The sequence below is a fragment of the Papio anubis genome, chromosome 3, assembly GCF_008728515.1.
Source record: "Papio anubis isolate 15944 chromosome 3, Panubis1.0, whole genome shotgun sequence".
In the NCBI taxonomy this organism is placed as follows: Eukaryota; Metazoa; Chordata; class Mammalia; order Primates; family Cercopithecidae; genus Papio; species Papio anubis.
Window position 1 is genome coordinate 121791913 of NC_044978.1, and position 25934 is coordinate 121817846.

Consider the following 25934-nt stretch of genomic DNA (forward strand, 5'->3'; position numbering starts at 1 on the left):
AACTTCACTGGGTAAAGGGATACCTCTATAGCTGGTAAAACATTATGTCTGGGTGTCTCTGTGAGGATGTTTCCAGAAGAGATTAGCATTTGAATAAATGAATGGAGTAAAAAAGATCACCCTTTCCAGTGTGGGTCAGCATCATCCAATCCATTGAGGGCCTGAATAGGACAAAAAGGTGGGGAGGGGCAAATTGGATCTCTCTTCTTAAACTGAGACATCGGTCTTATGTTGCACTAAAACTCTGGAGTTCCTGGTTGACTTGGACTGAATTATACCAGCTTTCCTGGTTCTACAGCTTGCAGACAGCAGATGATGGAATCTCTCAGCCTCTGATACAGTTTGAAAGTGTGTACCTGCCCAAATTTCATGTGGAAATGTAATCCCCAATGCTGGAGGTGGGGTCTGGTGGGATGTGATTGGATCATGGGGACTGATTTCTCATAAATGGGTTAGCACCATCCTTTTGGTGCTATCCTTGCAATCATGAGTGAGTTCTCACAAGATCTGGTTATTTAGAAGTGTGTGGCACCTCTCCTCATCTCTTGCTCCTGCTTTTGCCATGTGATGTGCCTGCTCCCCCTTCACCTTCTGCCGTGATTTTAAGTTTCCTGAGGCCTCCTCAGAAGCTGAGCAGATGTCAGCACCATGCTTCCTGTACAGCCTGAAGACCTGTGAGCCAATTAAACCTTTTTTCTTATAAATTACCCAATCTCAGGTATTTCTTTATAGCAATTTGAGAATGGCCTCCAGAATCATGTGAGCCAGTTCCCATATTAAATCACATCTTACGTATCTACTATATCCCATTGTTTTTGTTTCCCTGGAGAATGCTGACTAATAACACAAATAGAGTCTATTTCACTTTACAAGCCTCAGTTGCATGTGTGATCCTATTCTTTTTGCTCCATTGACCATGAAAGAGTTGTTTGCCCTTTTCCTATTTATCCATCTGAGTGAATGAAAGGTGCATGCTTATAAAAAAAACCCACTTAAAAGGCACCAGAATATTTGGTGAAAAAAATAAGGAGGAAAAAAAAATAACATTTGTCTTTTCTCTCCTGCCATAGAGGTAAAGAGAAATCCAGTGGCAACAGATACCTAAGATAACATAAAGAGTTAATTATACCCTAAATGAAATTGTGGCAAGTAAAACACATTCTCACAATTGCAGTTTACCTAGCACATGATTGTTATTACAAAGGAATTCTGTAGTCCTTTAAGTGTTTATACCTGCTTTTTGGGGTTTGTTTTTTGTTTTTCCTTGGTAGTATTCATCCTGGAGATGACCGAGTAGGACTCCTCCAGCAACTGCTGGCTGGCATCTTCTGTCTACCGCTCTCCCTGTCATTCCCCTTTTCTCTCTCCTTCTAAACTCAGTTTGGCCAGGATTGTCGAAAAAATGGTGGTGGAGGCAATAGAAGTGACTAAACAAGTTTTGTCCATAATCTTCTCTTTCTATTCACTTCTCTGTTTATATTTATTGACCACCTCCTTCATCCAAGAATAGATGATGCTATTGGTCACACCTTCGTCATGAAACTTTGCTTCATGTAACTGCAAAGTACACACTGCTATGCCTTGGGATGTCACTGTCACATTCTGGACCTCAGACTCTTAACTTGAAAATAGGATGAAACTGACAGGCACCTACACCAGCTAAAGAGGTCATTCTAATCACATTTATATTGTGTTTTCAACAGCCCTGTTTCACAAATGAGTTTCTCCTCCTTTATGGAGCAGGATTATGAGAGTTCTCCATATTATTATTATCATCACCACAAGCCTCAGGAATAACAAATTTCCCAATCATAGAAGAGTAGAAATAGAAAGTGACCTCTGTATAGAAACCATCTAAAGTGCTATAACTGCACTTTGGAAAAAACACAGAAGCCTAAGAAGTTTATTGATTGAGACTCAGCAGATATTAAAACTGATAATAAAACTAAAGTAATTTAGCAAGTACAGAGTACAGCAAAAAGACAAATAAAGTAATGTAACAGGAAAAGAACCCATCTTATATAAAATTTTAATAAATGCTATTGGAAGACATGACAAATTAATCAAAAAGGGCAAGATTGTCCACTAAATGGTCTGGAGAGACGTGGTTATTCAGAAAATAATCACTTTCATTTTCATTTCACACTGTGTGTGGAAATTTATTCTAGATGGACTAAATGTAAACTCTTAACAAAGAGACTAAAGTGACTCTGATCTCTGAAAGAGAATATGCTTCTTCACATGAGAGCAAAAATAAGAATTATAATTTGTCAGCATTTGACTACATAATGTAAAACTTCTATACATCGAAAAAAATTATGACATCAATAACTAATATCTTTTCTATATAAAGAGCTTACACAAACAGACTAATAAAACACTAATATCCCAGCAGGAAAAATGGGCAAAGAACATCACAAAGGAGGGAATTTCAGAGCCTAATAAAGATATTAAATAAACATTAGACCACATTTGTAATCAAAGAAATGCAAGTAGAATAATGAAATGTCTCTTTTCCCCTTTCAAATTAGCAGAGTTTCCATATTGGTTGGGTCCTCTGGGAAGCAGATGCCAAGGTGGAGTTAGGAATACAAAGGTTCATTTGGGAGAAATGCCTCTGACAGATAAAAGAGGGAGGAAGCAGGGTCTGACAAAGACCTAGTTATGTTATGAATATTCTATAATACTATGTGACAATCTTTCCAGGAAAATAGAGAGATAATTACTGCTAATAACACTCAAATATAAATGCCTTTAATCCTCATGACACCCTAGGGCATGCACTTTCTTGATCCCTATCTTCAAGATTAGGAAACTAAGGGACCAAGAGAATAAGGAAAATGCCCAAGGCAGAGTCGGAACTTGAATCCAGGCAACCTGGCTCCCAAGTCTTTTGTCTTAAGTCTTATATTACAACTATCTATTAAGTAAAATGTGGACTTTTAAGCAGTTTTAAAAATGGTATTAAGAAAGAATGTTTACCAAAAAAAGGGAAAGAATTTTAATCATATGGGGAAATGTTTATGGTATAAAAATAATTGGAAAGAGCTGAACTCAAAATTGTCTACAAGATAATATCCAGTTATGTATAATATGCATAAAATAACAGGTGAGAAGAGAGTAAATTATTAATAGTAACTATTGAGTGAAAGTTGAAGTGCAGAGTAACCAACTCATCCTGGCTTTTTCCTGGACTTTTCTGGTTTTAGCATTCAAAGTTCCATGACCTGGAAATTCTTTCAAGTCGTGGACCAGTGGATGATTGGTCATCCCTAGTGATTTTAATTATCTTTTAACATGACTTAGATTTTCTTTCCAAATTCTCTAAAATGAGCATGTATTAATTGGGTAATCAGGGGAAAAATATGCCCAGACAACAACAAATGGTAAACTCTTGGGAGAAGTAAAGGAAGCACATTGGCTGTATTTTGGATGAAGAGAGATCTGGAAGAGAGGAGGGACATCCAAAGGGATTGAACAGGTAGCAGGAAATTTTAGTTCATTTTCTCATTTATTTAACTCAATGTGAGGCCCTTGGGATACAGAAAGGATGAAGGTAATAAGTCATTTGCTGTCAGGAATTTACACTCTAGTAGGTTAAGACATTCAATAAACACATTATAATATCATGCATCATGATGAGTGCTATGCAGAAAGGAACTGGGGTGTAATAGAGAGTAATGATATGGGGATACTCCAGAGAGGACAACTAGAGAAGGCCTGTGTGGATTGGTGACATTTGATGTGGAACTGAATGAGAAGTGGCATTGTAAACATTATTAATGCAACTCTAAAACTACACCATGGGGAAAGAAAATTTTTAGCAATTCGTTTATTCCGAGACCTGGGATTAACACACACTTCTGGAGGCAGAATTCCTTGGCACTATACATTGTACTCACATGAATTATAACTAAAAGATTACCTTTACATTATTTCAAGTATATGAGAAATTGGACAAGTTTGCAAAAATGGAAATTTTTAAGGGAAAATTCAGAACATATCTAGTTAACAGAGACCTTTTCTAAATATATTCTGAAGAAGTAATAAAACACCTTCAATCCATGATTGTTCACAAAAATAAAGACCTTTAAAATCAGACTATGCCATTTTTCTGAATGATCTTTTAGTGTAATATTGCTTAGAAGCAATACAAATGTTGAATGAGTAAAAACTAGCTTAGTGGAAGCTGCGATCTCCTTGTCTTCATTTAGCAACTGCCCAACTCCTTAAAATGAAGACTGAGCATAGTTTACTGGGGAGAAAAGCAAAAAACACCCCAGTCTTGCCAAAGTCAACAAAATTTTGTTGGAGTCACCAGACTAGCAAAAGTAATGTCTTCTTACACATTGACAGGCTGTTATGTAAAGAAGAGTGCTAACACAACAGAGTGCCAGTGAGTTCACAGGACCTTCTTGCCTTCTCAACAAGGCAGAACGACAAGAAGCAGAAGAAATTACTCAGTAAAAACAAAGAAGGGTCACACTGGAACAGGAAAGGAAATGCTGGGAACAAGAGAGTTTTTTGTTTTGCTTTTAAACTAGAAAAGCTTGATATATTCCTAAAGTCTAGCCAGGTAAAAAATTAGAAGCTGAGGGTTAGTATAGATGATTTTAGATCACAGTTCTTATAAAACCAGTCCTAAAAAGACTGTAGTATTTTTTTTTTTTTTGAATCTCACATTCCTCTCATTTCTATCTTTCTCCCTTCTGAAAATGCTCTTTAGGAAAAAATTGTTAAAAATGCTTATTAAACAATGTTTATGCTTTAAGCTGATTATGAGTTCGGACTTTAAGAAAGAAAATAAGTAGTAGAATGAATTTTTTCAATCCTCAGAAAAATTTCTATGGAAAAGATGCTTTTTTAGGGGTGGCAGTCCAGGTTGGGTATCAGTGTCTGCCGGTAGGCTTATCGTAACTGAGAACACTGAGCTGTTTTTAAAAAAAAATTCCTTAGCTAAATGAATAATTGAAAATGCTGAGCTATTAGAACTTCAAAGATTAATTTCTCCATTAATGGCACAAGGTGATAGAGAAAAACAATCAGGCTAAAGAAGCATAATCAAGCTAAGCCAACTGGGGCATTTCATCTGATATTCAAAGTCGCTGGGCCAAAACTTTGATCTCCTTCAATTTTGTTTGAGAGAGTTTTAGGTCATTTAAAACTACAGGAAACTTCTTTCTGTGGAACTCAGAACTGTATTCTGATATATATAGTTTTCTTTTAATCCCTTCGGGTAATAGGATACAAAGTGCTATTTCTGGGCACTGTGAGCTGCAGGATGGTTATTTAATGACCAGTGCCAGACAGTCCCAAAAGGCCTTGGGTATATTTTCACTGTGCTTACTTGATAGCTACAAGTCCATTCAGTTATATTAAACTTGGAGGCAGACCATCTTACTTTGCTAAAGAAAGAACAATGATGCAACAAGAAGTCAGATGGCAAAGACAAGACACGTGTTCTGAGACTAACCAAATAAGGCAGAACCGCTACAATTAGGATTTGAATAACAGAGATGGGGTGGATTTAACTTAAAAACTTCCTTTTAGTAGCCAATTCTGTCGGTAACGGATATATTCTCCAGCTGTATAGCTAAGAATAAAGAAGTTAGCTTATAATAACGCTGGGTAAAATACATTCTCTTTGTCCGTGAAGTTTTCATCCAAGCCTAATTTGTACCATCTTCATGCATGCTCATCAAGATTATTCCACGGTGTGGGACTTTCTGAATTAGAGACTGTAAATCAGATTATTACAACTATTGTTGTCACCAATATCATTGGCAAAAACAGCACCATAATATGAAGAAGTATATATTATACAGAGCTTCTGCCCACAATTATCTAGTTCCTATTATATCTGAGGCATTGTTTTAGGCCCATTTAAAACATCTTCTCTATTCCTTACAACTGTCTCTGCAAAGTAAGCACAGTTGTGTTTGTGAGTTTCGCATCCACGAATTCGACCAACCATGGATGGAACATTAAAAAAAAACACAACAAAAAATAATACAAATAAAAAACAACACAACTATTTACATAGGATTTACATTACATTAGGTATTACAAGTAATCTAGAGATTATTTAAAGTATGCAGGGGGATGTGCATTGGTTATATGCAAATACTATGCCATTTTAGATAACAGACTTGAGCATCCTGGAATTTTGTGTCTGCTGGACGTCCTGGAAACAATCCCCCACAAATACCTAGAAATGGTTGTGTTATTAGTCACAGTTAATACTTGAGGAAACAGAGTTTATGTAACTTACCCAAAAGTTACAAATGTATAAGTGGTAGAACCAAGACTCCAATAACAACTTCTTTGACTTCAAAACCCAAACTCCATCACAATCACTGTTTTTCCAAATTTTATACTGATTTTCCTTCAGAATTAATGAATGGAGTGGTTTTTCTGGCCAATGTCACTTACTTGGAAGCAAACCTCTTCTTCCTCTCTTTGCAGTAAGATTGCATCTACTGAATATTTACCATTTACCATTTTTTAGTTCCATGGCCTTCTAACTAAGGAGAGTAAAGCAGACAAATCATGGTAGAGGAGCTAAAACCATCTTCACTGTTGAAGATAACAAACCAGGCACACACCACACCTTTAACCCTAGTAGTTGGAAATCTAGTGAGATTAGTTCCATGCACAAGTCCCATCTAAGTTTTCCACATCTTGGTTTGCAGAAGAATTGTTAACATGGAACAGTGACCTGGCTATGTCACAATAGCCAGCTCTCTCCAGGTATGAGGCACTTCACATTGATTACTTTGTTTAGTCAACATGTCAACTCACGAGTTTGGTACTGTTGTTATTATCCTCCTGATATTACAAGTAAGTGACTCACACAGGGTCATTCATGTATTTATTGGTAAAACAGGGATTAGAACCGATGACTCCTGACATCAAAATACTGTAATTGTTTATATGATACTTGGCAAATCTTTAGGTTAGTTTTTTCAAGTGTTTTGACACTGTGATGCATTGTAATTGTAATCTCATTCTAAGTAATTTGTAATTAAAATAAAATATTGACATTTTGAAATAGTTTACCATTTTTGTTAGCTAGAAAACATGCAATGATTTCTTTTAAATACCATCACTCTCTACTATTTGCATTCAAATGCATCTTTTGTATAAGAGAAATGTGTGACTAGCAACCAACACGCAGGAAATTGAACATGAGGATAACCCTGTTTGTTATCCATTGGGCCATTTTATCTGTTTCCTAGCTTATCTGGCTAAAAACCTATCTTGGGTCTTCAAAGTTGTCTAGAGACTTCCCACCACCTGGATGACCTAACACAAGTCTGTCATTACACAAAGCAGAGTGCAGTGAAATTTTGCTAAAAGCATGGGAGTAAGGAACAGACTGGTTGAAAGCACAGATTAATAGGGTTGAACTTAGGCCTCTACCACTTACCAGCTTTGTTATATTAGGTGGGTTATTTACCCTCTCCAAGCTTGGTTTTCTCGTTGAAGAAATAAGGATAATAATAATATCTAACTCATAGGCTTCTTCTGAGGATTAAATAAGATAAAGTAGAAGTGTTTAGCACACTGCCTAGCTTGCCATAAGTGTTCAATAACATTATCTGCTATTCTGAAATTGTTCTTCTTCCCCCTCCACCTGGACTCAGTAAAGTCTGGTTAGATGGTAACCACATAAAACAGGGGCTATATCTTTGCCTTCAGGGTGAGCTAAGTAAATCTGGGCCATATAAATGGATATGTAACATTTGATTTATTTTATTAGCAATACCACGTTATAAGGAGAAGAAGGAAAATACAGTCAATAAGTAATTCTGGGAGGCTTAATGAAATATTTATTCTTTTCCACGTGACCTTGTAAACTAGTAAGCATGATTTTTAAGTCTTATTAAAAACAAGGTTGCATCCAACATGATGAAGAATTGTTATGTTGAGAGGCCTTTAATCATTCTCTGCTAGTTGTTGATTTTTTAAAAACGAATCAGTAACGTAACAGAAATTAGTGCATTTTGAGTTCTTACAGAATTTGTTTTCTTCTTATATGTGACTTGAAAATAGCTTAGGCGATCTGCAGAGTTAAGAAAAAATCCACACAGATGCAGACGGACTTGGGGATAGCACCAAGTAAAAGAAACCGAGTGTGCTTGTAGACTGCATAGTAGGAAATATCAGGACTAGAGCAAGGTCCTGATTCAGAAGGAACCTTCAATGAAGATGCCGTTAGATATTACCTGCTGCGATGTAGCAGTCAGCACTACAGACTCACTTGTTTTCTTGATATGTTGTTCTGTAGTATGATAAAATATTGGTGATATCTCTAGGTTAAGTTTTATCTTCAACAAGTGCTACACAGGTTGCTCATATTTGATAATATTCAACAAGTATTTTTGTCTCAGAGTCACATCTCTTATACTTGCTGCAGTAGAGCAGCAAAGAGATTTCTCGTCTTAAAGATGAAGAGATCCAGATTGTGCCCTAAATGTTTTTTATGTGCAGTCTTCTCTCCCCAATTTCTTTTGTGCCTACCACTTTGCCACTTGAGAGTCCAGCACAGCCCTCTCTGTCTAATGAGCTGGCTGAATGCCTTATTTATTGCCTGTTGTTATTCTTGTTTCCAGCAGGAGGAGTATAATGATTAAGCTGGCATAAGCCTTCCTTTGACATGTTAAACACAAAAAGGACTTTAGAAACAGTAAAAAGATGTGAAAACTTGGAAATAATAAAATTGGAGAAAGCAATTTTGTTTTTATTGTTCTAAAAAAATTAGAGAAGGCAAATAAAGTGAATGGGAAAAGCTATTACACAAATTCTGTTTCCGAAGAGGAAGACTGTGATAAAGTAAAACAAATACACAAACTAACAAAAAACAAAAACTGAATTTTGGTGGAAAAATTTGGGTCCTGGTTTTAATCTTGCCAACCACTAGCTAGATAATTTAAGATAAGTTATTGAACTTTCATAGAATGTAATTTTCTTATAAGTAAAGTTAGAGGATTCTTACAGATATTCTGAAAGGCCTTTTACAACTCTTTGTTGTTCTAAGATGAATAAAAACCAACATCCCCAGTGGCAATTTACCAAGAGATGATCATGAACCTATCTCTGAAAATCAATGCTATATTGTTAAAAAACGGTTTAATTCTACCCAGAGGATTTTAAGATGAATGGACATGAAATAAATGGAGGCATTTCAGACCAAAAAAAGGCAGCAGTGGGTTCTAAATTATTACAAAAATAAAGATAAGTAACTCAGCAATAAAAGCAAGCAACGGAACAAAAATTAAATATTTAAAATCCAAAGAACTATTGGTGAAACTTCTTTGAATTCTTCCAGAAGATTTTATTTATATTAATTTTTAACACTGGAAGTTTTCCTTTATAAAGGATAATATCGACTTTCATTTTTGGGCTTAGTGGAGTAATTGTTACCAGACTTTTTCTTCCACTGTAAAGAGCTTAAAAAATCAACAGAATACATGAAATCGCTGTTGTTAAACATTGGTCAATAGGCAATACAGTAACGTGGTCCCTGAGAAAAGGCAAACAAACTGGTTCTTACAATGACAAGATATGAACTTACAGGCAATAACTGTGAAATATACATACTTTACAAGTGCATATGGAAAATCACCAATATAGACAATATGTTGCTCATAAAATAATTTCAATAAATTGCAAAGGATAGAAATCGTATACAGTCTGTTTGCTGATCAGAATGGAACTATACTAGAAATTAATAGCAAAAGATATCTAAGATATCACCAAATCTTGGTAAATTAAATAAGACATTTCTAAATAATCCACGAGTTAAAGAGGAAATCATGTTAGAAATGAAAAGTATTTTGATAACACAGCAAAATTTATGCCATAAAATTTAGATGGCCTAGATAATCTTTTGAAGATACAAATCACCAGTACTGGGCACAGGAAGAAGCAGAAAATCTGGAATCTTAATATCTGTTTCAGAAGTTGAATCCATAACTAAAAGCCTCTCGAAGGAAAAAAATTCAGGCTCGTGAATTCTAGCGTTTGTACTAATTTATACTCCTATCATCAGGAGTTGTTTGTTCCACATCCTCATCAATATTTGGTATTGTCAGTCATTTTCATTGTAGCCATTCTGATGGCTGTACACATCGTGGTATCACAATGTGGTTTCAATTTGCACTTCTATGGTGACTAATAAAGTTCAACTTGTTTTGTATGTTTATTGGCTATTTGAATATCCTATTTTGTGAAGAACTTGTCTTTTACTCATTCTTCTATTAGATTGTCTATCTTTTAAAGTAGATTTTAGGAGTTTGTTTTAAAAAATTCTAGTTATGGGTCTTTTCCAGGTGTATGTTTTGTGAATATCATCTCCTACTCTGTTAGCACAATACATTTTGAAGAAAATATCATCACATAACCGTATGCATATGTGCTACATGGCCTTAATACCTAATTTACAAAAGTTGATGTGTTGTTAAGTATATTATAAACAGAAATATATCATTTATTTTCTTTGTCCAGTTGTATGACCTTTTCCAAAGAAAACAGCACGTCATCTTGACCGAAACAGGAAGCCCACACTGAGGAAGCAAAGGGTTTCCTAAAAAGTTACTCTCTATGATGAAGCACACCAAAACTGAAGGCATATTCATTTAAGTGAACTTCCACATTTGTAGGCTTTCTCAGCATAGGTAGGAAAAGAGGGCTGAAGCGGTTTTTTTTTTTTCTTGATTCCCATTCCTTATATTGCTACTGACAAAACATCTAAATCTGAGATGACTCACTGAACTTCTCCATGTTTGTTTCTCCTTTGGTGAAAAAAAGTTATGAAAAATGATAAAAACATTTTGTAAATTGTTGTCTGCAAGATCTAGAGAAGTAGTTTATGAAAAATATCAGTACTCAGCTGGGCTCAATGGCGCACGCCTGTAATCCCAGCACTTTGGGAGACGGAGGTGAGTGGATCACCTGAGGTCAGGTGTTTGAGACCAGCCTGGCCAACATGGTGAAACCCCATCTCTACTAAAAACACAACGATTAGTTAGACGTGTTGGCATGTACCTGTAGTCCCAGCTACTCAGGATGCTGAGGCATGATAATCGCTTGAACCTGGGAGGTGGAGGTTGCAGTGAGCTGAGACCATGCCACTGCACTCCAGCCTGGGTGACAGAGTGAGACTCTGTCTCAAAAAAGAAAAATGAAAAATAGTACTAGCAAATTTGTTTTCTCTAGTGCATATTTAAGAAAACATGTCATGTAAATACTCACACTCTGTGAAGTATTTGAAGAGATTTATTCTGAGCCAAATATGAGTGACCCTGGCCATGACACAGCCCTCAGGAGATCCTGAGAACATGTGCCCAAGATGGTTGCCCTACAACTTGGCTTTATACATTTTAGGGAGACATAAGACATCAATCAATACATGTTAAGATGTACATTGGGTTCAATCCAGAAAGGCAAGACAACTAGAAGTGGGGAGGCTTCCAAAGTCATAGCTAGATTCAAAGATTTCCTGATTAACAATTGGTTGAAAGAGTTAAGTTATTGTCTAAAGACTTAGATTCAATAGAAGGGAGTGTCTGGGTTAAGATAAAGCATTGTGGAGACCCAGGTGTTATCATGCAGATGAAGCCTCCAGGTAGCAGGCTTCAGAGAGAGTAGATTGTAAATGTTTCTTATCAGATTTAAAGTGTGTGTTCTATCAGTCTTAGAGTCTGTGTTGATGTTAATGCTGGTCAGCTTTTCCCGAATTTCAAAATGGAGGAGGATATAATGAGGCAGGTCTGCCTCACACCCTTCCCATCATGGCTTAAACTAGTTTTTCAGATTAACTTTGGAATGCCCTTGGATGAGAGGAGGGTTCCATTCAAATGGTCAGGGGGGTTTAGAATTTTATTTTTGGTTTATACGTGGAAGAAGACCACTAAAAACACTTAAAAATTATTCCTATTATTGTGAGATAATCTGTTGTTTAGAAATAATATCCCTTAAAAGATAACACAGTAATGCTCACTGGAAGCCACATGATGTTGACCTTGCACAGTTATGCAGATGTAGAATTTATCAAATGATCATTATGCTGATGTGTGTCATGTATTAGAGATTGCTTGTCTGGGTTATATATATCTATTTTGATAATTTCAACACTTATTTTTGTTATTTTGTTCATTTCAGCCTTTAGAAAATAAAATTACTTAATATCTTATTTTTAGGTTCCATGTTAAAGAGTCTCTTTTTGACCACATCTAGCAGTAATTATTCTGAGATTTTAAAATTTTTACTCTTTATTTTCATCTGAGTGTGCACAGTGCTGCACATATGCCATAAATATATTACACTTCTAAATAGCGTTATGAGTTCAAGGAAATTTTGGAGGCTTAAGATATATACATACTATAGTTCATTCCAATTCTAAAAAGTTATCTTTCCTTGATTAAAACCAAGGGTCTACATGAAGATGTTCTTTTTTTTTTTTTTTTTGAGATGAAGTTTCACTCTTGTTGCCCAAGCTGGAGTGCAATGGCGCAATCTTGGCTCCCTGCAACCTCTACCTTCCGGGTTCAAGCAAATTCTTCTGCCTCAGCCTCTGGAGTAGCTGGGATTATGGCACACCACCCGCTTAGCTAATTTTTTTTTTTGGAACAGAGTCCTCCTCTGTTGCCCCAGGCTGGAGTGCAGTGGCATGATCTCCGGCTCACTGCAAGCTCTGCCTCCCCTGGGTTCCACACCATTCTCCTGCCTCAGCCTCCCGAGTGCCTGGGACTACAGGTTGCCCGCCACCATGCCTGGCTAATTTTTTTGCTTGTTCAGTAGAGACGGGGTTTCACTGTGGTCTCAATCTCCTGACCTCGTGATCCGCCCACCTCAGCCTCCCAAAGTGCTAGGATTACAGGCGTGAGCCACCACGCCTAGCCACTAATTTTTTATATTTTTAGTAGAGATGGGGTTTCACCATGTTGGCCAGTCTGGTCTCAAACTTTACAAATATGTCACCTCAGTGTCTGTGGGAAGGAAATAATATCCAGAAAAATCATAGGTATTTCTGGTTTAAAAACAGTGGGAAAATTGGGGATTGGATAGGGAGTTTAATTCTCCGACATTTTATTCCATTCTCTCAATAATTTACCCTCTCTGCAATGTACAGTACTCACCTTTTGACTGTTGGGTTTGAGTTCTGCTTGCTTTAAAAAGAAAAATGCCAGCTAACAAAGCTCTAATAACCAGATGATTGTCGCTGCTGATTTTTGTGTGATTTCCCACATTTTGCTTTTTCTTCCCATCTCCATACCAAGAACTGTAGAGTCAAATCTGTTATTCACATTTTGGTAGAGTTATGAGAGAGTTGGTGGGCAAAATTTAAGGTTCTGGGTAAAAAAGGAAAAAGGCATACAATTGTGAACGCTGTTGCCTCCCCCACTTCCTGCTATATTGTTGTGTATATGTTTCTTATTCTTATCAAGGTTTCTAAGCTCTATTTGACTGTCTTAATAAACCCTTAATTCCTGTAAGATTCTCTTAAGGATTAATTCAAAGCCCATTTCTGCATGCAGGTATCAGTCATTGCTAGAATGATCAGGCATGATTCTCGCATGGCACACTTTACAATTTGAGATATTGTCCAGTTCCCTCCTCCCTGCCAGGCTGGGCTGCTGTGCAGTTTTTTTGTTTTGTTTTTGGTTTTTGAGACGAAGTTTCACTCTGTCTCCCAGGCTGGAATGCAGTGGTGCGATCTCAGCTCACTGCAGCCTCTACCTCCTGGATCCAAGTGATTCTCGTGCCTCAGCCTCCCAAGTAGCTGGGACTGCAGGCACGAGCCACCACTGCATGGCTGATTTTTGTATTTTTGGTAAAGATGGGGTTTTGCCATGTTGGCCAGGCTGGTCTGGAACTCCTGATCTCAAGTGATCTGCCTGCCCTGCCCTTGCCTTCACCTCCCAAAGTGCTGGGTTTACAGGTGTAAGCCACTGTGCCTGGCCCCTGTACGCTGTTATTACTCCTCACAGAACTCCCTTTCACTAGTCCACTGACTTGCCTAGCTGAAGCAAGTCACTTGTCCCTCACTGTATCAAACTCCTCCTATTTCTATTGGCAACCTTCTGAAGGCGCACTATTGCTTCTGTATCATTCCATGTTTCGTTGCTGAGCTGCAGGATGACTTTAATGGTCTGGGAGAGGGAATGCGATGTGGCAGAAGACTGGAAGTGCACTACCACGTTGACAGAGTAAACTGTTGAGGTCTATATAAAGGTAACCTTGGCCGGGCGCGGTGGCTCAAGCCTGTAATCCCAGCACTTTGGGAGGCCGAGACGAGCGGATCACGAGGTCAGGAGATCGAGACCATCCTGGCTAACACAGTGAAACCCCGTCTCTACTAAAAAATACAAAAAAACTAGCCGAGCGAGGTGGCGGGCGCCTGTAGTCCCAGCTACTCGGGAGGCTGAGGCAGGAGAATGGCGTGAACCCGGGAGGCGGAGCTTGCAGTGAGCTGAAATCCGGCCACTGCACTCCAGCCTGGGCGACAGAGCGAGACTCCGTCTCCAAAAAAAAAAAAAAAATAATAATAATAATAAAGGTAACCTTGATCAGACTGCCACAAAAAGTATGAAGCCATATTTCAATTCATTCTCATTTGTCGGTGAATTCACACTACTCATGATATTAATAGCACTTACATGTTACATGGTTTTAAAATATCTTCTACTTATTTCTCTGCAAGAGGATTTTATATCTGTGTTGTAAGTCCTACGAATGGTATCAGTTCTACATGATACATTTAAGTGTATAATTTCTTCTCCACAGCACATATTGTGTTGTGTATGTTAGGTTGGTGCAAAAGTAAATTCCTGTTGCACCAAATCACTTTTGCACCAACCTAATAAATCATACATGGGCCAGGTGCAATGGTTCATGCCTGTAATCCCAACACTTTGGGAGGCTGAAGGGGGCAGACCACTTGAGCCCAGGAGTTTAAGACCAGCCTGGGCAACATGGCAAAACCCTGTCTCTACAAAAAAATACAAAAATTAGACGGGTGTAGTGGTGTGCGCCTGTAGTCCCAGCTACTTGGGTGGCTGACGTGGGAGGATCACTTGAGCTCGGGAGTTCAAGGTTACAGTGACTCCTTATCATGCCACCACACCCCAGCCTGGGTGGCAGAGTGAGACCTGGTCTCAAAATTAAATTAAATTAAATTAAATCAATAAAAATGAAAATAAACCACACATGGTCCTGTGAGTCTGAGAGAACAACATGAACGTTGATGGTGTTGATACTTTCTATGGTGACAGCATGACTGCTTTCATGATCAAGAAGTTTTCTTCGGCTTTATTGCTATGTTTGTTGATTTGTGTGGCCCCAAAACGAAGTCCTTACGGCTCAAAGAATCAGTTTCGGCTCGTATTTCTTTATTTAAAACATTATTTTAACTTAGAGGTTCAAAAATTTTAATTTTTTGAAAGATGCTTCTTGTCAAAATACACATAAAATTTTTATATTGGTTGGTACTGGCTCATAAACTTTTTGTAAGATAGTCTTAGATGGAGCAGATATATAGGGATAAAAAATTATCTGAGGATTGATTCTCAAACCTGTCTGTAGATCATCTATCCATGTACCCATGTATCTATCTCTGTACCTAATCCACCATCCATCTCCAGGCACAACTAAATAAGTACCTGTTATAATATTTATTACCTAAAATCAGTATGAAGGAGGGATGAAACAAAAATAATTAAAGCCTAATGGATTCTTTTTCTATTTAGACTTCTGTATACTTATGAATACAAAATAGTAACTATGCATTTATGCAACTCTGAAATAGTTTTTCAGTTGAGGTCCTTAATTTTTAAAAACTACATGAAATTTTGTTGTGAATTTCACATTAAAGATTCTGGATTCACACACATTTTAGGTGCTCATACCTTTGTTATAGCTAATAAATATATTTCACATTTTTTTCTGCTTGACCTAGTCATATCTAGGAGAGGTATGTTGAAGTCACTCAGTAGGATGTAGTTTGTGTCAATTACTCTTTTTATTACTCACCCTTATTTTTCTTCAATCAAGTTAACACTTAATATTCACACTTTTTGCTTTATACATTTTGATGTTATGTTGTTTGATCCACAATTTGGATGCATAAATCTTTTTGATTGGTTGTAACTTTTTATCAACATAAAATATTTTTTCTGTTTAGTTAACACTTTATCCCTTTGAATTCTATGTTGTATCTTTATTATTGCCACTTTTATTTTTTTCTTGGCAGAAATCTCTCGATATAATTACTTCTTTATTTTCAACCTTTTGGTGTCATTTTGAACTAGATGCATCTCTTGTAAATAGGATATAGATAAGTCCCATTCCTTAAAATGAGCACTTATCCCTTCGTATTTATTTGTGATTACTAATATTTTAATTTTCTTCTTGCCATTTTAAACATGCTTTTCATTTATTATGTTCATTTTTTTTTCCCATCACCTTTTCTAGTATTTGCAGATTTGGTTTCTTTTGCTTATTTACTCTGCCTTTAGTGACTTGGAAAGTGTCATTTGTACTGGTCTGCAGGACTTCTAGATTTGGGGTTCCTGGATCCTGGTGCCTCTTCTTTAGATTGTTTAGGAAAATTCTTCCTTCATTACATGTGGTGCTCTCAGTCCAATACCTCCAACATCACAGAGATAGGCAGGTGAGTCAAGCTGGCTGGTCAGGGCAGCTCACTTGTCTGGTCATAGAGATTGGATCAAGAATGAGGTCATCACTGATGAGAGCCTTCTCTGAGAGCAAAGTGCCTGTAACCTCCTCTACAATAAGACATAACCTTTGGTGTATTTTTAGTTCCCTAAAATCCCATGTTTTGTTGAAATCTTTTTGAATTTAAATTACATTTTTGAGGTTTTCATATTATGCTTATTTTATTATAATGATATTTAAATAATTATTAAGTTTTACTCATATTTTCTCATATTAATCATTATATATATGTACTATATGTATTTGTATGTATCAGTAAATTTACTGGTTTTTTTGCTCAATATTATTTCTATCTTTCATATCTTCTGTATTTTAGATAATTTATTTGTAGGACTATCTTACAGTTTTTCAGAAAGATTGAATTAAGCAGTAAAGTTTCTGAAAACTTAGTTGAGTAAAAAAGTTCTCATTTGTTTTCATGTTTTTTTTTTTTTTTTTTTGAGACGGAGTCTTGCTCTGTCGCCCAGGCTGGAGTGCAGTGGCCGGATCTCAGCTCACTGCAAGCTCCTCCTCTCGGGTTCACGCCATTCTCCTGCCTCAGCCTCCCAAGTAGCTGGGACTACAGGCACCCGCCACTTTGCCCGGCCTAGTTTTATATTTTTTTAGTAGAGGCGGGGTTTCCTGCATTATTAGCCAGGATGGTCTCGATCTCCTGACCTCATGATCCGCCGTCTCGGCCTCCCAAAGTGCTGGGATTACAGGCTTGAGCCACCGTGCCCGGCCTTGTTTTCATGTTTTAATGACAATTTGCCTTTTATGAAATTCTAGGTTTAAAATTCCTTTCTTTTTTTTTTGTTTTTTTTGAGGCGGGTCGCTCTGTGTCACCCAGGCTGGAGTGCAGTGGCGGGATCTCAGCTCACTGCAAGCTCCGCCTCCCGGGTCCACGCCATTCTCCTGGCTCAGCCTCCCAGTAGCTGGGACTACAGGCCCAGCCACCTACGCCGGCTAGTTTTTGTACTTTTAGTAGAGGCGAGGGTTTCACCGTGTTAGCCAGGATGGTCTCGATCTCCTGACCTGTTGATCCGCCCGTCTCGGCCTCCCAAAAGATGCTGGGATTACAGGCTTGAGCCACCCAGCCTTGACCTAAAATTCCTTTCTTTATAATGTTGTAGAAATTATTCCATTGTCTTTTGCATCCCACAATAAAGATAAAAAGTATAAGTCCATCTGAGTCTTTTTTTTTTTTTTTTTTTGAGATGGAGTCTGGCTCTGTCACCCAGGCTGGAGTACAGTGGCGGATCTCAGCTCACTGCAAGCTCCGCCTCCCGGTTGCGCCATTCTCTGCCTCAGCCTCCCGAGTAGCTGGGACTACAGAGCGCCACCTCGCCCGGCTAGTTTTTGTATTTTTAGCGAGTAGAGGCAGGGGTTTCTCCGTGTTAGCCAGGATGGTCCCGATCTCCCCGGCCTCGTGATCCGCCCGTCTCGGCCTCCCAAAGTGCTGGGATTACAGGCTTGAGCCACCGCACCCAGCCCCATCTGAGTCTTGATCATTTAGGGCTTTTTAAAAAAAATGGTAGACTTATTCCTGGAGACGGGAAGTCTTATCTGAATATTCTTAAGTGTGTCCTTTTCCATTATTCCTGGTTGGGGCTAAATCTAAAGACTCTGTTATTCCTTGGCTCAAAGAAAATGTCTTCATATATATTTTTGTTATTCTAAAAACTATTTTAAATAATTCAAGTTTTACATGAATACATATTTACTATAAAAGTTTTTTTTTTTTTGAGGCAGTCTGGCTAACTTCGCCCAGGCTGGGTCGCGGTGGCGGCGATCACCGGCTCACTGCAATGCCTCCTGGAGTTCCGCGTATTCTCCGCCTCAGCCTCGGTAGCTGGGACTACAGGCGCCGCCACCTCGCCCGGCTAGTTTTTTGTATTTTTGGCAGAGGCGGGGTTTCACCGTGTTATGGGATGGTCTCGATCTCCTGACCTCGTGATCTGTCCGCCTCGGCCTCCCAAAGTGCTGGGATTACAGGCTTGAGCCACCGCGCCCGGCCTTTACTATAAAAGTTTAAAGACCGTAGTACACAGAATAAAAGCTTACAGTCCCTTCATGCTTCCTTTAATTTCCCAGTGGTCAGGCAGAGATGTGCCACCCAGATCCCTCTTTAAGGAAGAGCTTGTTGCCCAAGTAGTCAGCAAGCAACCTTCAGTTTTAGCGTTTGTCTTAGTGGCAGACAGCAGCCTCACCCAAGGGAAAGCCCTCCCAGGGTGACTCACATTTAGTAACTTGAGGCGGGAGTATAAGGGCCCCACCATGTCTGCACAGTGTAGGTCACTTCTGGACATCAATATGCTGAAGAAGTTGCCATTGCATTGACCCACGCTTTGTTGGGTCCCCGTTATGGTTTAACTTCTCTGCCCAGTCCTGTTTTCTCCTCCTGAAAGGATTCTTAAAATATATCGTGCCTACCAAACCCAGGTTTAGCATCTCTCGCGTCTGTAATCCCAGCACCTTGGGAGGCCACGGCAGGTGGATCACCTGAGGTCAGGAGTTTGAGACCAGCCAGGCCAAAGTGAGAAAATCCCTTCTCTACTAAAAATACGAAAAAAAAATTAGCTGGGTGTGGTGGTGCACACCTGTAATTCTAGCTACTCGGGAGGCGGAAGCAGGAGAATCACTTGAACCCAGGAGGCAGAGGTTGCAGTGAGCCGAGATTGCACCACTGCACTCCAGACTGGGTGAAAAAAAAAGAAAAAAAAAAGAAGAGAACCCGATTTAGGAGGGTTGGTGACAGCAGTGGTATGAGAAATCAAGCAATATGATAGGGCTTTGAAGATGGATAACTCACTGGCCAACTGGTGAAGACCCCATCACTGGCTGTAGGTCAAGTCCTTGGCACAAGTTACAATTGTTAAAATTCTCATTGATGGTGAATGAGAATGGTATATGGAGTGGAAGGGAATATACTAGATAGTGTGATTTATCAGGCATTTGAGAAATACAAGAGAAATGGTAACTATAAGGGCAGTGGTATTGGATGGCTACTGCTAAAAGCCATTGACGACCTAGATTAATGCTTTTCAAAGCACAGCAGCTACTGGGAACTTGTGAAAAACACAAATTCTGGAACCGACCATAGACCTGCAGAATATGAAACTATGAAGATGGGGCCCAGCAAGCTACATTTAAACAAATACTTTCATGTGATTCTCATGTTAAAGTTCTAGAACAACTGTCATAGAAAAAGATAAGGAAAAGCTGCAGGCAATTTACCGGCAATTGGAAGCCAAGTATGAGAGCCAGAGGGTCCTCCCTCTAAGCTTACAAAGAGGCTCTCATCTCCAGCGGTGGTTGCCCCAAGAAAGCTGTGGACCTGCTCCGGGGAGATAAGGAGCTGAGCTCCTGAGAATGCCAATCAAGGTAGAGCTGTCATGCCAAGGTCAGGGCCTTAAGATGGGGATTACTGAACAGATATCACCCCAGATTTTGAACCCCCTAATCCTCTGAATCCTCTTGTCTTGCAGAATTAACTTACCCCATCACTTTTAAAGTGAGTGCTTCTTGCTTGCCAAAAGACAATTTAGAGCCCTCTCTGAGGCCAGAAAACATGTTCTCTTGGGGTCTGCTTTCACATCCCTTCCGGGTCATCAGGTCTATATCTTGAATTAAGTCACCCACAGTTGGGCCTGATAAGGGAGGAGAGAGACAATACCCCAAAGGAGCTGTACATCTGGCCAGCATATACTTGCAGGAGTTGCTGCTCATGGCATTGGATCTGAGGGTATTGGATCAGCGGATAGAAACACAAGATTGAATAGTGGGGAGTTTATTGATTTGAGAGTATGCACCTGAGACATAGAGTTTAATGGGGCAAAGTCGCTGAGGGATGATATGGACTTGCTACTAGGATGGCTTCTGGAAGTGTAGAAAAAGTGATGGCCCACCCACAAATGATGTGAACTTGAAATGCCAGATTGTTGTGGGAGACAGAGGAGGAAGGAATGTGAAGACCCAAGGAAATGGGAGTGAGAAAGTGGATATACGATATGAGGACAGAACACCCTCTACAGGCTCATGTTCCTCAGGTACACCTGGAGGACACCTTCCCCCCGCCACCGCCAACCAAGGCCATGGAGGACATGCTGGTGAGAGGACACCAACAACACTAAAATCTTTCAGTGGTGTCTCTCCTCTGTAAACCAGGCCTGATGGGCAGAGAGACTATTATAGAACTAGGCTGACAGGAACCCAAAACAATAGGGGCCAGGTGGCAGCACTTAACTGCTGGAAGCCAGGTGGATGCAATTATTGTAACGAGCCACAGGGTTGGAATGACAGCCAAGGGGACCTGACCTAAAGAGGGTTATGTAGATGGTTAATTGAACAGGTGCCCTAGGGGCAAAATAGATGAGAGCCAACTGGGTACTCAGTTTGTACCATCATAACAAATCGAGAATGAATGACCAGCAGGCTGAGAGCAATTACCACAATAAAAAGCCATAATACTTTGTCCAAATCCAGACAGACCTAAACCAGTTATTAGGCCTGGAGCACGTTGGCTGAAGGGGAGGCTGGGTTCGCAGGAAGAAGGCCCCTGCAACACCATGACAATTAGCCTAGTAATAAGTCTCCTAATCCTTCTCCAAAGGAATGTAGCCATTTACTCAAGTAATTGTACTCTTGGGAGAGAGGAGTTGTGGTAGGTAGAATAATAGTCCTACTGAACACCTACTATTAGAATAGTCCTAATCTCTGGAGCCATAATATGTTACGTTAGAGAACCAGGGAGAATTAAGGTGGCAGATGGAATTAAAGCTGTGTCTCAGTCTGTTTGTGCTGGCATAACAAAATGCCACAAACAGGGTAATTTATAAATAATAAAAATGTATTTCTCATAGTTCTAGTGGCTGGGAAGTCCAAGATTAAGGCACCAGCAGATTTGGAGTCTGGTGAGGGCTGCTGTCTGCTTCCAAAATGGCATCTTCTTGCTGCATCATCACATGGCAGAAGGGGACAAAAAGTGACAAAAGCTATGTCTTCACATGACAGAAGAAATAGAAGAGCACCTAGGGTGCGCCCTTCAACTTTGAGGCTGCTAATCTTATTCATGGGGACTACATCCTCATGACTTAATCACCTGCTAAAGGTTCAACTTCTTAATACTATCACATTGGTGGTTAAGTTTCAACATGTGAATTTTGAGACACACATTCAGATAATAGCTTGTGACTATCAGCCAACTTTAAAATAAGGAGATTATCTTGGATTGTCCATGTAAGACCAATGTATCACAAAGATCCATTAAATGTAGAAGAAACAGAAGACAGTGTAGCAGACTGATGCAACATGAGGTAGACTTGACCATTGCTAGTTACTTCCACTGCTTTGAAGACAGAAGGAGACCATGAGCCAGGGGACTGTTGGCAGCCTCTAGAAGCTGAAAAAGGCAAGGAAATGGATTTTCCCCTAGAGTCTCCAAAAGGAATGCTAACCTTAATTTTAACCCAGTGAGACCCATTTCAGACTCTAACTTCCAAAACTGTAAAATAATAAATTTCTGTCATTTAAGCCACCAGGTGTGTGGTAATTAGTTACAGGAGCAATAGGAAATGAACACGTACACTAATACTCATCCATTTAATGTACAAGTCTGGCCACAAAAGATAGCAGATAAGTCCTAGGGGATTCCAGCGAACGACTGCAAACTCAGGTAGTAGCCCCATTTGCAGCTGCTGTGCCAAATGTACATTTCCTAGCACATTAACATGATCTCAGGTGCATGGAATGTAGCCACTGAGTTGGTAAGCCCATTCTTTTTCATTGCAACAAGGAGAAAAGGATTAGAATCAGTTACCATTCACATGGAATGGGCAACAATGTATAAATCTATTTATAGTTTTACCCGAGGTGTTTAAAAAATCTAATGCATTCTATAATATTGTAGTCTGTCATAATATAGTCAGAAGAGATCTGTAACTTGTGGCTGTTCCCCCTAGAATAACATACTGACCCACTATATTAAAGATATTATGCTAAGAAGGTTAGATGAACAAAAAGTGGTTAGTGTACTGGAGGTCTTGGCAAGACACCTATGCGTCTGATGGTGAAAGATAAATGCTACAAAGATTCAAACTTTTATCATATTTTAAAATATTTTAGGAGCTCAGTAGTCATGGGTATACTAAGACATCCCTTGAGAGGGAAAGACAATGATTGCATCTTGCACTTTCCACCATAAAGAAGGAAATCCAATGCCTAGAGACCTCTTTGGGATCAGGAGGCAGCATATTCTACGTGTGGGACTATTGCTCCAGTCCATATATTAGGTACTACAGAAGGATGCCATCACTGAGTGGGGTCCAGAGCAAGAAAGAGCTCAGCAGCAGGTCCTTGTTGCAATGTAAGCAGCACAAATGATCCAGCATACCCTGTGATATTAGATATGAGTGGTGGGAAAAGATTCTGTTTCAGCCTTTAGGGTTCTGGAGCTAGGCTATGGCTTAATAGCAGAGAATTATATGCCCTTTGAAAAATATTTACTGTTTATCTATTGAGTTCTGGTAGAGATGGAGCGTCTGTCCACGAGACACCAAATAACCATGCTTTTGGAAGTGGGACTAGAGTGTAAGGAAAGGCAGGCTCAGTAGCAATCCATTGTAAGAGGAAAGAGGTACATGTATGATCAAGCATGAGCTAGACTAAGGATACAAGCAAACTGCATAAGCAGGTAGCCCAGACCCCCATGCTATTTGCTACTGTTCCACCAGTGCTCCTCCCTCAGCTCATCCCTATGGCCATCTGGGAGATCCCTTACAACCAGCTTACAGAGGTTTACAGATGGCTCGGCTCAGTATATAAGAACATGCTGAAAAGAGGCAGTAATAGGACTGCAACATCACTGGGGAGAGGCATTGGAAGGCAGTGAGGAAGGAGTTTCAGGCAGTGTACCTGGTTATTCACTTTGTATGGGAAGAAAAGTAGCTCAATGTTCGAATATATACAAACTCGTGGGCAGTGGTAATGAAAAGATGTTGGCCACATGGGAGTGGGCACAAAGTGTTAAGATCTTTATATCAAATGCAAATGCCCATCAGAGAGCATCTATCATGGAAAAGGCAAAGAACAATTTTGTAGACAAAATTGCTTGGCCATTTGACTTCAACTAGCCTTGGTCATTGGCCACACCAGGGCTTGCAGATGGGCTTGCTTGGAGTGGTCACAGTGGGAAAGATGAAAGCTATGCATGGTGGGTCCAATGCCATGGCTGCCTATTTACCAAGATTAAATTGGCTACTGCTGCCATTGAATGCCCAAACCTCCAGCCAGAGAAAACAACACCGAGCCTCCAATACGTTACTCTTCCTTAAGGAGACCAGTCGGCCATTTAGTGGTAAGTAAGTACACTGATCACTTTCTATCTTGGAAAAGCCAGAGATTTGTTCTAACAGAAAAAGCCAAGCATTCTGGCCATGGATTTGCCTTTCCTGCCCACAAGTTTCAACTAGAAAGACTATCTGAGGGTTTATGAAATATCTGACCCGCTAGGATGGGATCTCAGTAGGATGACATGGCATCAGATCAGAGGACCCGCTTGTCAGAAAAGAAGGCACAGAAGTAAACCCATGCCTATGAGACTTACTGGCTGCATCAGAGATGGCACCACTCAGTAACTCTTGGCCTAGGAGAGTTTTGGTCTACCAAAGGTGCAGTTTAAGCATCAGCTTGGAGGTGGTACTCTATGAGGTATCATACTATCCTATATGGCCCCAATGAAAAGAATATGTAGGTCCAGAAACAAAGAAGTGGAAGCAGTAGTGGTCTCACCGCCATTCTCACTGATCCACTGGGGAACTATTAATAAAATGCCCAGTCATTTGGGCCCAGCATGGGACACCTCTAAACAGCCGTATACTCTCCAGAACTCTCCATGGGATTGGGTGATGCTAGATTGTGACCTCATTGCCCTTCAACTTCATCCTTTAGAGAATCTTGTTTCTTCCCCTCCTCTTATACAAGTCCAGATGCTTAAAAACATGCCCTACTTGCCAAATTCTGTGTCAGACTCTGTTTCTAGAGAGGTGGTTCCCCAAACTTTTTGGCACCAGGGACCGGTTTCATGGAAGACAATTTTTCCATGGATGGAGGTGGGGTGAGGGTGGGGATGGTTTTGGGACCCTGCTGTACCTCAGATCATCAGGCATTAGATTCTCCTAAGGAGTATGCACCCTAGATCCCTTGCATGCGCAGTTCACAATAGGGTTCATGCTCCTATGAGAACCTAATGCTGCAGCCGATCTGACAGGAGGTGGAGCTCAGGTGGTAATGCTTGCTGGCCTGCCCCTTACCTCCTGTGGTGCCGCCCAGTTCCCAACAGGCCACAAATCAGTACTGATCTGTGGCCTAGGAGTTGGGGACCCCTGTTCTACAGAATCCAGGCTTTGGTGGCTCCCCATCTCACTTCCCTTTCCAGAGATAACTTGGTGTATATTTTGCTAGGACTTTCTGTAAATGCATAGATATTTTAAATTTTTAAACGTTTCTTCACATAAATGGGCTCATAACATGTATGTGTTTTTCTGTGACTAGATATGTTTTAAAGGCAGTTTTACTGACATGTAATTTACATATGGAAACATTCACACTTTCAAAGTATGTATTTCAATGACTTTTAACACATAATTAAAATATAGTATATTTTCGTCACCCCAGGACATTCTTTCATGCTCCTTTACAATCAGTCCCCTTCTCCCAGTCCTAGTTCCTGATCTGACTGCTGCTCTCTGTAGATTTGCTTTTCCAGAATATCATATAAATGGAATCATATAGTATGTAGCCTTTGGTGTCTGGACTCATTCTTTTAGCATAATGCTTTTTAAATGTATTCATATTGTTAAATGTACCGATAGTTTATTCTTTTTATTGTTCAGTAGTATTCCATTGTATAGGTATATCACAATTTGTTTATCCGTTTATCAGTTAAAGAACATTTGAGTATTTCCAGCGTAGGGCCATCATTTATAATGCTGCTGTAAACCTCTCTGCAAAGTCTTCGTGTGGATATACGATTTTTATTCTCTTGGAAAATTACTGAAAGTGGGGCTGGTGGGTAATATGTTAAGTGTATATTTAACTTTAAAAGAAACTGTGAAACATTTCAAAAGTGGCAGAAACATTTTGCATTCTCACAAGCAAGGTGTGAGGGTTCCAATAACACCACATTCTTTTCAGCACTTGGTATTTTCAGGCTTTAC

At 39.5% G+C, this 25934-nt stretch overlaps 1 long non-coding RNA gene across 1 annotated transcript in view; it reads left to right on the forward strand.

The window, feature by feature from the left end:
• The first annotated feature begins 652 nt into the window (after positions 1-652).
• The window catches only part of LOC108585931, a 37040-nt gene continuing 11758 nt past the window's right edge, over positions 653-25934 (forward strand). Inside the window, exon 1 of the long non-coding RNA XR_001902525.3 lies at positions 653-6840. This is a non-coding gene — a long non-coding RNA (uncharacterized LOC108585931). The remainder of the gene's footprint in view (positions 6841-25934) is intronic.